Source organism: Convolutriloba macropyga, chromosome 5 (genome assembly GCF_964194025.1).
Source record: "Convolutriloba macropyga chromosome 5, txConMacr16.3, whole genome shotgun sequence".
NCBI classification, from domain to species: domain Eukaryota; kingdom Metazoa; phylum Xenacoelomorpha; order Acoela; family Convolutidae; genus Convolutriloba; species Convolutriloba macropyga.
The window spans coordinates 33,565,220-33,581,125 of NC_134472.1; the positions used below are offsets into that span (position 1 = coordinate 33,565,220).

Here is a 15,906-nt window from a genome sequence, read left to right on the forward strand (position 1 = left end):
GAATTAGGCTATAGTGGAAGAGCATAATGTAGAGCAAGAAGAGAGAAAGTAATCTTAGACCATAACCATAAATACTAATGTTTGCTTCATTATAGAATGTTAAAATTTAATGTTAAGATGGGCGCAAAAGTAACTGAAATACATAGAGCAATTCAATTTAAACAAGATTTTATATGTAAAGAGTATATTCAAATCAATACAGAAAAAAAACAGCTAAACTTAAATCCGAGAAGGATGTAGGCAAACTAATGGTCAAATCATTATATGGAAAAATGTGCATGTATCCTCTACACTTCTTTCAAAGTAAGTTTTTAAGTGATGAAGAAAAGATAATGAAAAACTTAGGTAAATCAACTTTTAAGAATATAACTAGATATATGGATTATAGCCACTTTCAATATACAAAGAAAAAAATAGAAAACGAGTCACCAATAAATGTCGGTGTTACTATATTAGAAGTAGGTTAAATTACATAAGTTCGATGTTTTCCATAATATTGTAAAGCCGCCACTCAACGATTTAAAACTACATTACATGGATACTGCCAATTTTGTTCTGATTTTCTCGGAATGTAAAGCTGATTAGCAGAGATGAGCATTGATGAGCATATGCAGTGATGAGCATATGGACCTAACCAATCTAGACACACCAGACAACACCAGTGCAAAAGTACCAGGTGAATTCAAACATCAATTTGGAGGTAAACCTATCGAGGAGTTTATAACTCTATCACTTGAGACATATAGCTTTAAATGTTGTGGTAAAAGGAGAGCCAAAGAGAAAGGAATAAAGATATTTAACAATGCTAAACATGAAGACTATTATAATAATATGTAAATAGTATTAAACAAGAGTTTTAAAATAGTATCTTCATGAGGAAAATTTATATCTATTCAGAAGAGATTTACTAAATAAAATTAAAAGTGCTCCTATAGAGTTTTTAATAACACTCGGACTAGACGAAGACAACCCCGTTGATCTACGAATAAATTTTATTAAACAGTTAACTTTTAATGATGATGGAATGTTAATCCTAGATGCTATTACACTATTTAATGATTTATCATAATTTTTCTTATCTTTACACTAGTTATAGTCTTAACTAGAGCTAAAACCATGCTATATTATAAACATAAAATGGTCAGAAACAATTAAAGAATTAATTAAACTACAAAATAATCAGAAGAAATAGATTAGAAGATAAATTAAAACAACAAGAATATTATGGTAAAACGGAAGAGTTAATTGATCCACTTACTAAATACTTAAATGCTTATAAAGAAAAGAAATTAGCATTAGGTAAACAAACATTAAGATCATTAAATTGACAAAATTGAGAGTAAGATAAACAAACAAAATCTATCGACGAAGCCGGTTCCCGGATCAGTGAAGCATGGACGAAGTCCCACGAAATAGCACAAATAAAAGAACTGGAAACTCAAGATGATCTGCGAAGCAGTTTCACTAATTCACGAGTAGTAATTGATAAAGACACAGCCCATATTCATTGTTCATTGTGTGCTCAATCTAACTCACATTTACAGTTCCATCTCAAGAATATAGGTAAAGTGGAATATGAAATGGTCTTGATAAAACTCTAGAGCAGAATGCATTTTTAGTTGAGGATAATGTTTATAATTTTTTAATTGGCTGTTTTTTTTTCTTACCAATCCAAATAAAAAAAATGAGGACATCGAGGATGAGGAAGATGAAGAAAAATTAAAAGTTTTTTTAGGAGTTATTGGATATGATACGGGAACAGGTGATAGGAGAAGCAATAGATATAAAACAATAAAACACTTGTCTGATGTGAGAAGAAACCACTATTTAAGTAAATAATTTACTAAGGGCTCCCAGCCCTGGCGGGACTCTGGCCAGCCTCACCTCGGGTTGCAAAACCAAGGGCTTTACCTCTCTCCCAACCCCGACTACTTAATAGAAAGACTAGAACTGCTTATACTAGAAACAAAAGCTGATCAGATGGATTATAATATGATTTGTTAAAGATATATAAACAATTATCATCAATGAATATTATTAAACAAGAACAACTCGATTACTTTGATTTGAATTATGGTAAATAGGTGAAACCATGACTACGTCCATGAGCGAAGCTATGACTATGTTCATAAAAAAGTTTCTGCAAAGCAGAGTCAAACCCCAAACTACAATTAAAGCTAAACAACCAATATTAGCAGCTAAAGACGTATTTAGTCCAATACTAACATAGTTTAGAAGAGAAAGAATGATACCATTACATAAAATTGAAAGATGGTCAGCCTTTTTAATTGATATGTCAGCTTTGAGTAAATATAATATTTATTATAATTTTTTTTAACCGTTATAGACATATTTACTAAATATTAATGGCCTGTACCTTTAACAATTAATTCTGCTCTATCTAGAACTAATGCTTTTAAAATAATCTTATCAGAAGGGAGATAACCAGAAAAATAATGGTTGATTTAAGTAATGATTTGTACAACAGAACATTTAAATCTTTACTTGAAGAATACGTAACTAAATTATATTCTACATATAACGATTTAAAAGCTGTATTCACTCAAAGGTTTGATGGAACATTATTGCTTATATTTAACAAACCAATGTTTATAAATGGTGATGGTAATTCGTTAAATCTATTAAATGATGCTGTTGTAACATATAATATTAACCTTCATAGTACTATAAAAATGTCACCCGTTGATGCTTCTAATCGTCCTGATAATGTAAGGTAGTCATTTAGTTCTAAGATTATTAATTCTAAGCTCAAACTTGCAGATTATGTTAGGAATGCTAATAAACGTAATTTTTTCACTAAAGGAAATACGTCTAATTGGCATAGAGATTTATTTAAAGTTAATCAAGTACTAAAAACTCAACCATCAATGTTTAGAATAGAAGATACCGTTGGTGAAATAATAGAAAGTATATACTAAGAACAAAAATTATTAAAATCTGACTTCGATTTTGAATCTAATAATAAGGTTTTAAAGTTTTAGAATCTTTAAATATAGACCTTCGGTCATCTGCAAAGCAGGTTCCCTGATAAGCCAGCAATCTGGGTATAGTTTTTTACTGTAAACAAGTAAAAAGATGACAAGAAATAGATTCAACCAGGCTAAACAACAATCATTATCAACATGAACATCAACACTGATTTGGTCTCACCAATTATTCCTAGAACATAATGAGAACATTGACTTGAAAGATACCTAAAAGTATACAAATGTACAACCTCCCACAGATGAAAAAGATTTTGTTAATAAAGAGTTTTTTGACTGCAAGTTACTATCCGCTTCTAATAAAATCGATATTTTAGGTAACAATATATCTGAACTAAGAAAAGGCGAGTTTGATAAACTCACGACTAAAACATTTCAACTAAATAAAACTCAAATTAAAGATAAACCAATTAATGAGTTTTTTAGATCAGCAAATGAAGTTAAAAATACGGTTAACTTTTGTATTAAAATTATACATAAACTAAGCAAAGGCGAGTTTGATAAAGTCACCACTAAAACATAACAACTAAATAAAACACAAGTTAAAGATAAACCAAATAATGAGTTGATTAAATCAGCAAAGGAAGTTTAAAAAATAGAGTTAATTTTTGTATTAAGGTTTCCTTTGATACCAGAATTTGATAATAATAAGTTTACTCAGAATCTTGCTAACATACAGTTAGATGATTTGTTTACTACTGGTCTACGGGAAATTAAAAAGCTTAATTAAAAGAATATTCTTCTGTTGATGAAGTTCCTCTACAAACTATAAAGCAATAGTACATTATATATTAGCTATTTTATTAGAAAGCAAACTAGTAGACAACAAAGAACAAGCAAGACTAGAGATACACTATGACTTTAATCATGATAATATAATGAAAAAGATTGATAGTTTTTTCATTTTATATTCTTAGCTTTAGTTATAGCCATAGTTATAGTTATAATTAAAGATTATCATGGTTATGACCAAAATTAGAATTATGATTATAGTTATAGTCTTAGTCATAGTTATAGCTAAGAAAAAAGTTTAGTTATTTGAAATGGAAGAAACTAAATCTAGTGCACCTTAACTTTACACCAAAATTAAAGTAATTCAGAGCCTTCTCTGAACAATACTTAAATGATAAAATCCCAGCTAATAATAAATTTAATAACAATATTAATTTTATAAAAACAATAAGAAATTATAACGAAACTGAAACTTATAACTATGAAAAGAAGCTAAGCAAATATAAATCTTATATTAATATAGCAGAGATAACTGAAATAGCATTATCCTCTATAGCAACAACTGCAACAACAACATCATTTGCATTAACAGGTATATGTTTACCTGATTCTATACTAACAGCTTTTGCTACAGGAACACTTTTTGGTTCATTATCAAAAACAAGTGATGCCTAAAAAACTTTAAGGTTTCACAAATGTATATTCTAGCCGACCAATTTAGTGACAGTTTTAATGAGTTTTATCTGAAGTCAATGAAAAATAATGAGATAGATAAAGGTGAATATAATGAATTAGTTGAAGTATATGAAGATTAGAGGAGAAAGATTAAAAGATTATTAGTTAAATACATTTTATTCTAAAGTTAGTATTATTGAGTAACAATAATATATTCAGTAATATTTATATTAGTTTTGTTATTCATAGATAGTTTTAGTTATAGCTTTAGTAATAGACATAGCTATAGTTTTATGTATATTTATTGTTTTATTCATTGCTTTAGTTATAGTTATAGTTAAACTATAGCTCTAGTCATAGCTATAGCTATAGTTAAAGTTTTAGCTATAGTTGTATTTATAGTTGTAGTTAAATTATATTTGTAGTATTTGCCATAGCTATAGCTATAGTTATAGTAAAGCAAACAATAATTCTTCTGCGTACCTAATTAAAATCCTCTACCTTTCATAGCTATACTTTTAGAAAGTAAGTTAGTTGATAATGAAGAACAAGCCAGATTGGAGATGCATTATGAGTTTAATCAAGAAGATATATTGAAAGAAATAGAAAGTTATTTTACTGTTGAAAATGACCAATCCATCTTACTGAATCATTACTATATCCAAATTATCTACACTCACAGAAGGAGTGGTAAATGAAAAGATTCAAGCTAACAATAAAATTAATAACAATAAAAACATTATAAAAGGAATTAAACTATCTTTTCTCTGTACCTCATTATAAACCTCTTCCTTTTTGTTCTACTTTTATACCTTCTCCAGTTGCTGCTATTTTAATTATCCCGGGCGTAGCCGCTAGAGCTGCTTCAACGTTTCTAGTTGCAGCTGAACTTCCTACTCTACTGGCTATTTCTAATGCTCTTACTGGATTACTAGCACTTTTTTACCAAAGTTAACTGTAGCTTTACTACTGTAGCAGCACTCTTAAAGAAATCTTTTAACCCTCAGCGTCTAATGTTACGGCTGATACTGTCATAGATTTATTTCTTTTACATTATGTACAAAAATTTTCCAACATCTTATTACCTTTTGACGAAATGGATACATAGATACCAGTATTAGTATCATTATAATGTCTACCACCAACACAATATGAATTAATTTTGAACTTCTGTAAAAGACTCATTTCTATATATAAAAATAATTGAAGTAAAAAAGTATAATCTTTTTGTTGTAAATGAAACTAAGCCTAAGCCTAAGCCTTTGCCTAAGGCCAAACCTAGAAGCAAACTTGAAGGTAAGGCTTGGGGAACCCAGGGCGAAGCCCCTTTAACTTTACAGAATAAAAAGAAATTTGACAATTCTTATGCTAAGGGATTTGTCAGGACAACAAGGATATAGTTTAGTAAAAGAGCTTGGGCTTGAGCTAGAGCTAGAGCTAAATATAAAATTGTACTGGTTGTACAATAAACGAAGTTGTACTGGTTGTGGACCTATGTGATCAATTTGATATTTAGTATCAAATACATATATTCCAAAACTACATTTGAATGGTCTATGATTTATATATGGTTTAATTTTTGTGAGGTAATCCATTAAAATCTTTATTAAAACTAACGATCTGTTTAAAAGCCTCATTATAATTATTAGTACCATAAATAATAATCATTCTGTCCTCGGGTTAAAAATCACTGCCATTCATACAATAAACTTCAGTAAAATTCATTATGCCAAAAGTACTTGAATCAAGAGTTTGCTCATTAACATTTTTTTTCTCAGAACCAACTATTACTTACTGTGGTCTTTCCATACCACTTTCCATACCTAGATCAAAAAAGCAGTTAGTAGCATCAGGCACATTCTTATGAAACGTCTTTCTTTCCTAATAACTAAAATCTACACTATTTTTTATAATAATCTTTTCTGTACAGTAATTCTATTGTCATTAGTAGAATCAATACCAAGAATACACCAAGATATATCATTAATTCTGTATTACCATCATAAGCTATTGCACCAGCGCCAGCACTAACTCTAAATAGAGCTATATCATTTATATTTCTTTTTAAAATTGTTTTAAATTCTAAACCACATATAAACTTTTCTGACTCATTTACAAACCCAAATAGATCTTTCGTCTTAATCAGCATGTACATATGATCACGTTCAGCAGCAACATGATCACTTTTGATTTGACTATCTCTATTACCTTGATTTCTAACAAAACCACTCCATATCCATCATAAGTACTAGTTAATAACGTATAAATCAATGGATTATGATGACCTTGATCTATATATTCAACCGTCCTACCATCACTAATTTCAAATTTAACAGAACTAAACTACGCCATCATAACATAGTGAACTAGTCTAATGTTAGCATCATTTTCAGAAACACCACCGTCGTTATGTTATACAATAAACTCTGTCTCCAGATAATAATCATGTATATTTAAATGATTCTCCTCTCTATTGAGAATTATATTTATATTAGTAATAACTGTACTCATTGTTGCTAGATTATAAGGTTTATATTTTATGATCTTATTCTTGTGTTTATCATTATTATAACAATATGTCGTATCCAAATTGTGTTTCATTTTACAGATAAAACATGCAGATATAGATCTAGAGCTAGAGCTAGAGCTAGATATATAGCTTGATCTAGATAGAGCTAAAGCTCATTTTGTCTTCATAAAAATGACAGATAACTTAATTCTATATGAACTACAAAAGATACAAGAATCTCAAATTAAATCTAAGAAAAACATGCATTTAACATAAGAATGATAAAATCAGTAGAAAATTTCAATTTCAGTGAGCCCACACTTAATACAAAAAAATTAGTGTTAATCAGATTATCAGTTTATCACTCAGTGATTAGGGTAATTAAAGGAACAATCAAATTTTATATGCTGCTAGGATTTTAGATAGTTCTGGCTCTGGTTATAGATCTAATTCTAGTATTAACATTAGTGCCAGTAGTACCATTATAATGTCTACCACCAACACAATATGAATTAATTTTGAACTTCTGTAAAAGACTCATTTTTATATATATAAAAATAAATGAAGTGAGAAAGTATAATCTTTTTGTTGTAAATAAAACTAAGCCTAAGCCTAAGCCTTTGCCTAAGGCCAAACCTAGAGGTAAACTTGAAGGTAAAGCTTGGGGAACCAAGGGCGAAGCCCCTTTAACTTTAGAGAATAAAAAGAAATTTGATAAAACTTATGCTAAGGAATTTCTCAGGACAACAAGGAAATAGTTTAGTAAAAGAGCTTGAGCATGAGCTAGAGCTAGAGCTGGAGCTAGAGATAGAGGTAGTACTAGAGTGAGAGACATAGCTAGAGCTACGGTCATGTCAGCTAGCTGACTATAAGCCTACGGCTATCTGCGAAGCAGTTTGACTGGCTAGTTTCCCTGAGATTCTATCGGCGAAGCCGAGTTGTTTTTGGCATGATGGTTCTTCGACCATGTCTCAACGAGACTATATCAACCATCTTATTGCCATCACGTTCATCATTAATAAGTTTTCTAGTTAATACCAATGCATGACTTATAACATCTGCAACAGCAACACTAAATTTAAAATTGTACTGGTTGTACAATAAACGAAGTTGTACTGGTTGTGGACCTATATGATCAATTTGATATTTAGTATCAAATACATATATTCCAAAACTACATTTGAATGGTCTATGATTTATATATGGTTTAATTTTTGTGAGGTAATCCATTAAAATCTTTATTAAAACTAACGATCTGTTTAAAAGCCTCATTATAATTATTAGTACCATAAATAATAATCATTCTGTCCTCGGGTTAAAAATCACTGCCATTCATACAATAAACTTCAGTAAAATTCATTATGCCAAAAGTACTTGAATCAAGAGTTTGCTCATTAACATTTTTTTTCTCAGAACCAACTATTACTTACTGTGGTCTTTCCATACCACTTTCCATACCTAGATCAAAAAAGCAGTTAGTAGCATCAGGCACATTCTTATGAAACGTCTTTCTTTCCTAATAACTAAAATCTACACTATTTTTTATAATAATCTTTTCTGTACAGTAATTCTATTGTCATTAGTAGAATCAATACCAAGAATACACCAAGATATATCATTAATTCTGTATTACCATCATAAGCTATTGCACCAGCGCCAGCATTAACTCTAAATAGAGCTATATCCTTCATATTTGTTTTTAATATTATTTTAAATTCTAAACCACATATAATCTTTTCTAACTCATTTACAAACCCAAATAGATCTCTCGTCTTAATCATCATGTACATATGATCACGTTCAGCAGCAACATGATCACACTTGATTTGACCATCTCTATTACCTTGATTTCTAACAAAACCACTCCTTATCCATCATAAGTACTAGTTAATAACGTATAAATCAATGAATTATGATGACATTGATCTATATATTCAATCGTCCTACCACCACTAGTTTCATATTTAACAGAACTAAACTACGCCATCATAACATAGTGAACTAGTCTAATATTGGCATCATTTTCAAAAACACCACCGGCGTTATGTGATACAATAAACTTTGTCTCCAGATAAGAATCATGTATATTTAAATGATTCTCCTCTCTATTGAGAATTATATTTCTTTTAGTAATAACTGTACTCATTGTTGCTAGATCATTAGGTTTATAATTTATGATCTTATTTTTGTGTTTATCTTTATTATAACAATATGTCGTATCCAAATTGTGTTCCATTTTACAGATAAAATATGCAGATATAGATCTAGAGCTAGAGCTAGAGCTAGATATATAGCTTGATCTAGATAGAGCTAAAGCTCAATTTGTCTTCATAAAAATGACAGATAACTTAATTCTATATGAACTACAAAAGATATGAGAAGCTCCAACTAAATCTAAAAAAAACATGCATTTAACATAAGAGTGATAAAATCAATAGAAAAATTCAACTTTAGTGAGCCCATAATTAATACAAAAAAATTAGTGTTAATCAGATTCTAACTCAGTGATTAGGGTAATTAAAAGGAACAATCAAATTTTATATGCTGCTAGGATTTTAGATAGTTATGGCTCTGGTTATAGATCTAATTCTAGTATTAACATTAGTCTCTGAAATAGAATTATCTGAAATAGCAGAATTAAAAAAAACTGAAGGTAAAGTTATAATAGAACCTATTAAGAATACAAATAAAATGTAAAATGGAAATAAAAGAAGGAGCGCTTAGCTTTGAAGTAGAAAACTCATTATCATCATTACTAGAAATTAGGAAAATACTATATAAGGCAGTAAGTCAGAGCTCAAAAAATTGTTGATATTATGGGTTTTAAAACTATTAACATTCATTGTAATGTTAAATCTGTTGTTAAAGATAATGGTAATAACGCAGGCATTCTACAAACTTTTAATCTAATAGAACAACCAGGTTTTATGATAAACATTCTGCCTAAAAATATACTATATCAATATGTTAAAAAAGAAAGAATAGAATATAAAGGGTTTCATATTAGAGATGAGCACGGAAGTCCGATTGTTTTTAATGGTAATGTATTGAGTTTTTCCAAACATTTGATTTAGAATACAGTTATGGTTTTAGTTAGAGATATAGATATAGCTATATTTATAGTTAAAGTTCTTGCTATAGTTATAGTTATAGATATAGACATTGTTATAGCTATTGTTATAGTTATAGATACAGTTATTGTTATAGAAATATTTTGACTCTATCTCTAATATAACTATAATACGTTCATATCCCAAATAATTCTTATTTTACCATTAATTTTTTTAAATTTTAGATATATCACTTACAATGAAGTTATAAGGCTCTCTCCACACTTCATTACATAAAGCAATAAAATCTTTATATGTAGGTTCAGGATCATTAAAGAAACCTTAATCTTGTTATTTTGATACAAGGGCTTTACTTCTTTGATGAAAAAAAGACAGATTACTATTCTCCCTGATATTCTGTCTATCCAAAAAGAAGAGATTTTGATTAAGAAATATCGTATTACAATTATTATGTCAACCTCCGGCTATCTGCAAAGCAGTTTGACTGACTAGTTACCCTGAGATTCTATCGGCGAAGCCGAGTTGTTTTCGACACTATGGTTCTTCGACCATCTCTCTACGAGACTATGTCAGCCATCTTGTTGCCATCATGTTCATCTTTAAAAACCTTTCTAGTTTATACCAATGCATGACTAATAACAACTGCAACAGCAACACTAAATTCGAAATGTTGTACAATAAACAAAGGTTTACTGGTTGTCGACCTATATGATCAATTTGATATCTAGTAAAGTCATATATTCCATAACTACATTTGAATGGTCTATGACTTATATATGGTTTAATTTTATGAGGTAATCCGTTAAAATCTTTATTAAAAATAATAATCTCCTTAAAAGACTCCTTATAATTATTAAAGCCGTAAATAAAATTCATTCTGTCCTCGGGATAAAACTCACTACAAACCTTACAATAACATTTAGTAATATTCAGTATGCCAAAATTACTTGAATCAAGAGTTTGCTCATTAACATTATTATTCTCAAAACCAACTATTACATAGTGAGGTCTTTCCATACCACTTTCGATACCTAGATCAGAAAAGAAGTTAGTAGCATCAGGCACATTCCTATAAAAAGGTCTTTCTTTCATAATAATTAAAATCTACATTATCCTTTTTAAATAATCCTTTCTGTACAGTAATTCTATTGACCGTACAAAATCAATGCTAGGAATACACCAAGATATATCATTAATTTCTGTATACAATCATAAGCTATTGCACCAGCACCATTATTAACTCTAAATAGAGCTATGTCATTTATATTTCCTTTCAATATTCTTTAAAATGTAAATCATATATAATCTTTTCTAACTCATTTACAAACCCAAATAGATGTCTCGTTTTAATCATCATGTACATATGATCACGTTCAGCAGCAACATGATCACATTTGATTTGACGATCTCTATTACCTTGATTTCTAACAAAACCACTCCATATCGATTATAAGTACTAGTTAATAACGTATACATCAATAGATTAGGATGACATTGATCTATATATTCAAACCAATAATTACATAGGCCATTAAAATCTTCATAAGTAAGTTCAGGATCATTAAAAAAGCTTCTTATTTTGATACAAGCGCTTTACCTCTTTGATTTAAAAAATAGATTACAATTCTCCCTGATATTCTGTCTAACCAGAAAGAAGAGATTTTGATGAAGATATATCAAATTACAATTATTGTGCCTACCTCTAAAGAAGTAATCATTGATAACTGATACTTTTGCTTTAACATCATCAAATATCATAAGTTTCTTGAACTTTTTGGTATTGATCGGGTGAGGGAAAATCCTTTATATCTTTAATGAACTCAACATCTTGTTTTTAATTAACACTTTCGAGATCTTGATATTGATCACCTATAGGACCGATTATGTACAGCTTATCAAAAAGTAATCTGTTTATAATTAGATTCTTTGATAACCAAGTCCTACTCATTGACTAGGACCCGATATTACACATCTCATTGTTTCTGGGAAAGATATAGCTTTAGCGTCAGCTTTATCATTATCATTGACATTATAATTGATTTTGTCATTATCATTATCATTATCATCGGCATGGACACTATCATTGTCATCGACCAGAGGCCGTGGAAGAAGCCCATTGACATTGACATTATCACTATCATTATCATCATCAATATCATAAACATTATTATCTTTAACATCACAATCTATACTAAAATTACTACTACAAATTAAACAAAACACTCATTATATGTTATAGGATATTTAAACTGAAAAATTAGAGAATTACGAGCACTCTTAATTCTAAATCCTTTATCAATAAGGTAGATCATGTATAGACAATATGCACCACAAAAAGGTTCATTATATTCTTGTGTTCTCTCATCCGACCCTAAGAACATATTCTTCTGTGATTATTGGTGGAGTCTCAACAGCGAAACTATCAAAATAATAGGCTTCATCACTGTCTCCAATGAGTACCCAATGAGTACCATCAATTGGATGTAAATTAACAATAATGTTAAATTTAGTTTCATTATTGATATGTAGTGTTTCAACTCTCATTACTATTTCAATTGGTATTAGACTTATATCTCTACCTATATTCTCTATTTCGATATTACTCGTAGCTTTATTATCTTTATTAAATTTATTATTAAATTCTTCAAAAGTTAGAATGATCAATTCAGTTATATAAATTCGACTAGGTCATTGACTTTGTCTTAGACTAGGTCTTAGACTAGGTCTTAGACTAAGTATTAGACTAGGTCTTAGACTAGGACTTAGACTAGATCTTTGATTAGGTCTTAGACTAGGTCTTCGGCCGGAGGCCGCGGGCTAAGCGCGAACACTTCTTAAAAATTTTACCCTATAAGAGATGCATATAACTTTCCTTATTAGTATTTTGTTTGTTTTTGCATTTTTTATTTTTGATAGTGTGCCTAGCAAGGATGATGCGTTAGAAAAACGATTTAAGGGATATGGAGAAAAGAATTAAAAGAATTGGAATATGAAAAGTTCCCATTACATACTATTACAAAGGTGGAAGAAAGACCCATCCTTGTGAAGTGTGCAGATAAATCAGATTGGGAAGGGTATAAAACAGTCAATAAAAGAAGAGGTTACGAAAAAAATATAGAAGATTCCAAAGATGCTATTTTAGTACTTGATGATATGGATAGTAAGTTAAATATACAAATGAACACTTTTTTTACAAGTGGGAGACATCACAACATTCAAATGATTGTCATATGTCATAAGCCAGCTCAAATGATACGTGTAGCCTAGTGCAGATACTCTGTACATTACAAAATATAATAACGCTTCCTTCTTTGATAACTTTAAAAATACTTTTAATTCTGAAAAAATTTTCAATTATGGGTTTGAAAATTTTTTATCTGCAGAAACTCGAGATATTTTATACTCAAAAACCAAAAGTGATGAGATTGTGGCAAATTATGGGACTTTAACTAACCTGGATCTTTAATATGGTATCATAAAATATAACCCCAATATCGACTCACTTATTATTATAGACCAAAATGAAAATATATTAAATGATTCTTCTTTTGGAAATATTAATATTGAGGCGGTAGCTCTTAAAGGAGAATTATCAATTGAAGAGAGACATAATGAAATCAGTTATCTAAAACTAAGATTGAATGGTCCAACTGATAAAGCTACTATAAGTGCAAATAAATTCTTTCTATATTAAGAAATATCTAAATCATAGAGGATTTAACATTCGAATTGATGTTTAACAGAAGAGCAATTAGAGCTAAATTGTTAAATTGGACATCTGCTGGTTTTTTAGTTGTCTAGACAGTGGATTATAAAATTATGATTATGTCCTTGAAACGCCTTCGCCAGTTAATGCAACAAGAGCTGCTTGTTCAGCGGCTACTACTGCTAGTCATTCAATAAGTAGAACTAATATGTTAGGTCTTAACCACCGGGGTTACGGGTACGGCTATGGTGAAGATTTAGAAAATAAAATTGAACATCATGATGACCCAGAGCCAGTTGTTGACATACATTGCATCTACACAGATATCTTACTAAATAGGTTTTTTAATAAGAAGACTAAACGTTTAATTGTTGCTGGTGTTAGAGCTATTATTGAAAAATATCATATTGCAAAAAAAAAATTTAGTTCTAGTTTTCTTGAATTTTTAAAGGTAACTATTCTAAAGAAGGAGAACAGCTTTTAGATGGTAGATATTAGAAGAGGTTGTTAAAATAAAATTGGTAAAGGTTATCTCTCAGAGTTTTATAACTCAAAAGATAATGCGGCTGATAAAATTGAAGTTTTTGACCATAGTAAATGATGGTTTATAATTGTTTTGTGTGCAATAAAGAGTTTTGAGGGATATTATTACATCAACTGTCGTTATCCAAATTTCATGATGATAGCAGAGGTGTGTGCAAATGTGGATAAGATTTATTTAGTGGTGTTTGTGTTAGGAATGATTGTAGTAAGAGTATGAGTGGAGACGAGGACGTAGACAAGGATAATGACTTGGTTAAAGAATTAGTTAAAGAAAAAACCCATAAGTTTGATAAGAGTTTTGATAAAACCCTTGATAAAGACAAAGATAAAGATGAAGATGAAGAAGAATATTATATTTATGCGAGAAGCGGCTTCATCGTTAATAACGCTAAGGAGATTAGACACAAGCCAAGAAGAGTCTGTAATGAATGTAAATTTATCAAACAAATAATAGGTTTTGTTATAAATAAGTATACATGTAAGATTTGTAATGCCAGTAAAGTAAAATGTTAACATTGTAGTTCTATTGTTATCTTTAGTGGGTTGAGGGGTCCTATAAAAATGGTACACCCAAACGTAGATATAACTAGAGGTGGTTATTTTTTAATAAAGAGCACGATTGCTCTTGTAAATATTATTTTCTATTTTCTAAACTTGAATCTAGTGCTATTGATATTGATGACTTAATGATAACTTCAAAAAAATTAGACCCTCTGCTCATGAAGCATTAAAAGCATAATAAGCATAAAAGCAAGATTTTAGGTAGAGGGTTATGCTTATTTGTGCAGGTGTGATTATTATAATAAATTCAGTTACTAACAAATTTCGAGCAAAAACTTTTATTCACTATAGTGAAATCAATATTAAAGTTGACTATATTTCCAATAACCAATCATGTTTATCAGTTATGAAAATTTTAATGTCATACATCTAGATTGTAGCTGACTTTCCTTCTGAACTTCTGCTATGAATATTGTCAGAAATTTTCTCCATTCTGAATAGCAGTCAATTGAGACCAGGATTCTTGGATAGCTTTCACATGATTGAGAGAAGTTTATATAACTCTGGAGAGTGGATTAGAAATATCTTTTATCGCTCAACAGTTGTTTCCAATGAATATCCAAATTATTTTGATGAATATCTTGTTCCACTTTTCCTTTCCCCATATGTATCCTCCGTCAGACATTGTCAGCAGCTATAGAAGATTCAGCTGTCCCTCCATAGTATAAACTGCGGTTAGTTAAGACTCAAATTCACCAACATTGAATGAAATTCTCAGTTTGTCACGGAACCATAAATATTCTGGCACGTTCACTTCAAACCTGTCCAGTGTTTCCTAATGCTCGTATTGTTGTAAGTGCTTCTTGAACGTGGTAAGGAATAACTGGTACAGTTTTGTTTTTGTTTTTTTCCCGATCTCGAGTGTGCGTTCAGCGGATTTGTCAGTTATGCATTTGTTCTCCTGACAAATTGTAATCATTTGAGTTGTTAAATTAGTCTCGTTTAGATTTTCTGCAGATAATGAAGTATTGGATGAAGCTCCAATTATTAAAATCTCGTCAAATGAAGAAAACTTATTCAAATTTTTCGCTAGTTTTTGTAGTGAAGTGAAACTAATGATGAATAGGCAAAAAGTGTTAGGTAGAAAAAAGGTCTATTCGGGTG

The 15,906-nt window shown here is 29.8% G+C and overlaps 1 protein-coding gene across 1 annotated transcript in view; it reads left to right on the top strand.

Annotated features, from left to right (window-relative positions):
• LOC142340349 (uncharacterized) overlaps positions 1–15,906 on the top strand; it is a 67,945-nt gene that overhangs the window by 11,671 nt on the left and 40,368 nt on the right. The window lies entirely within an intron of this gene.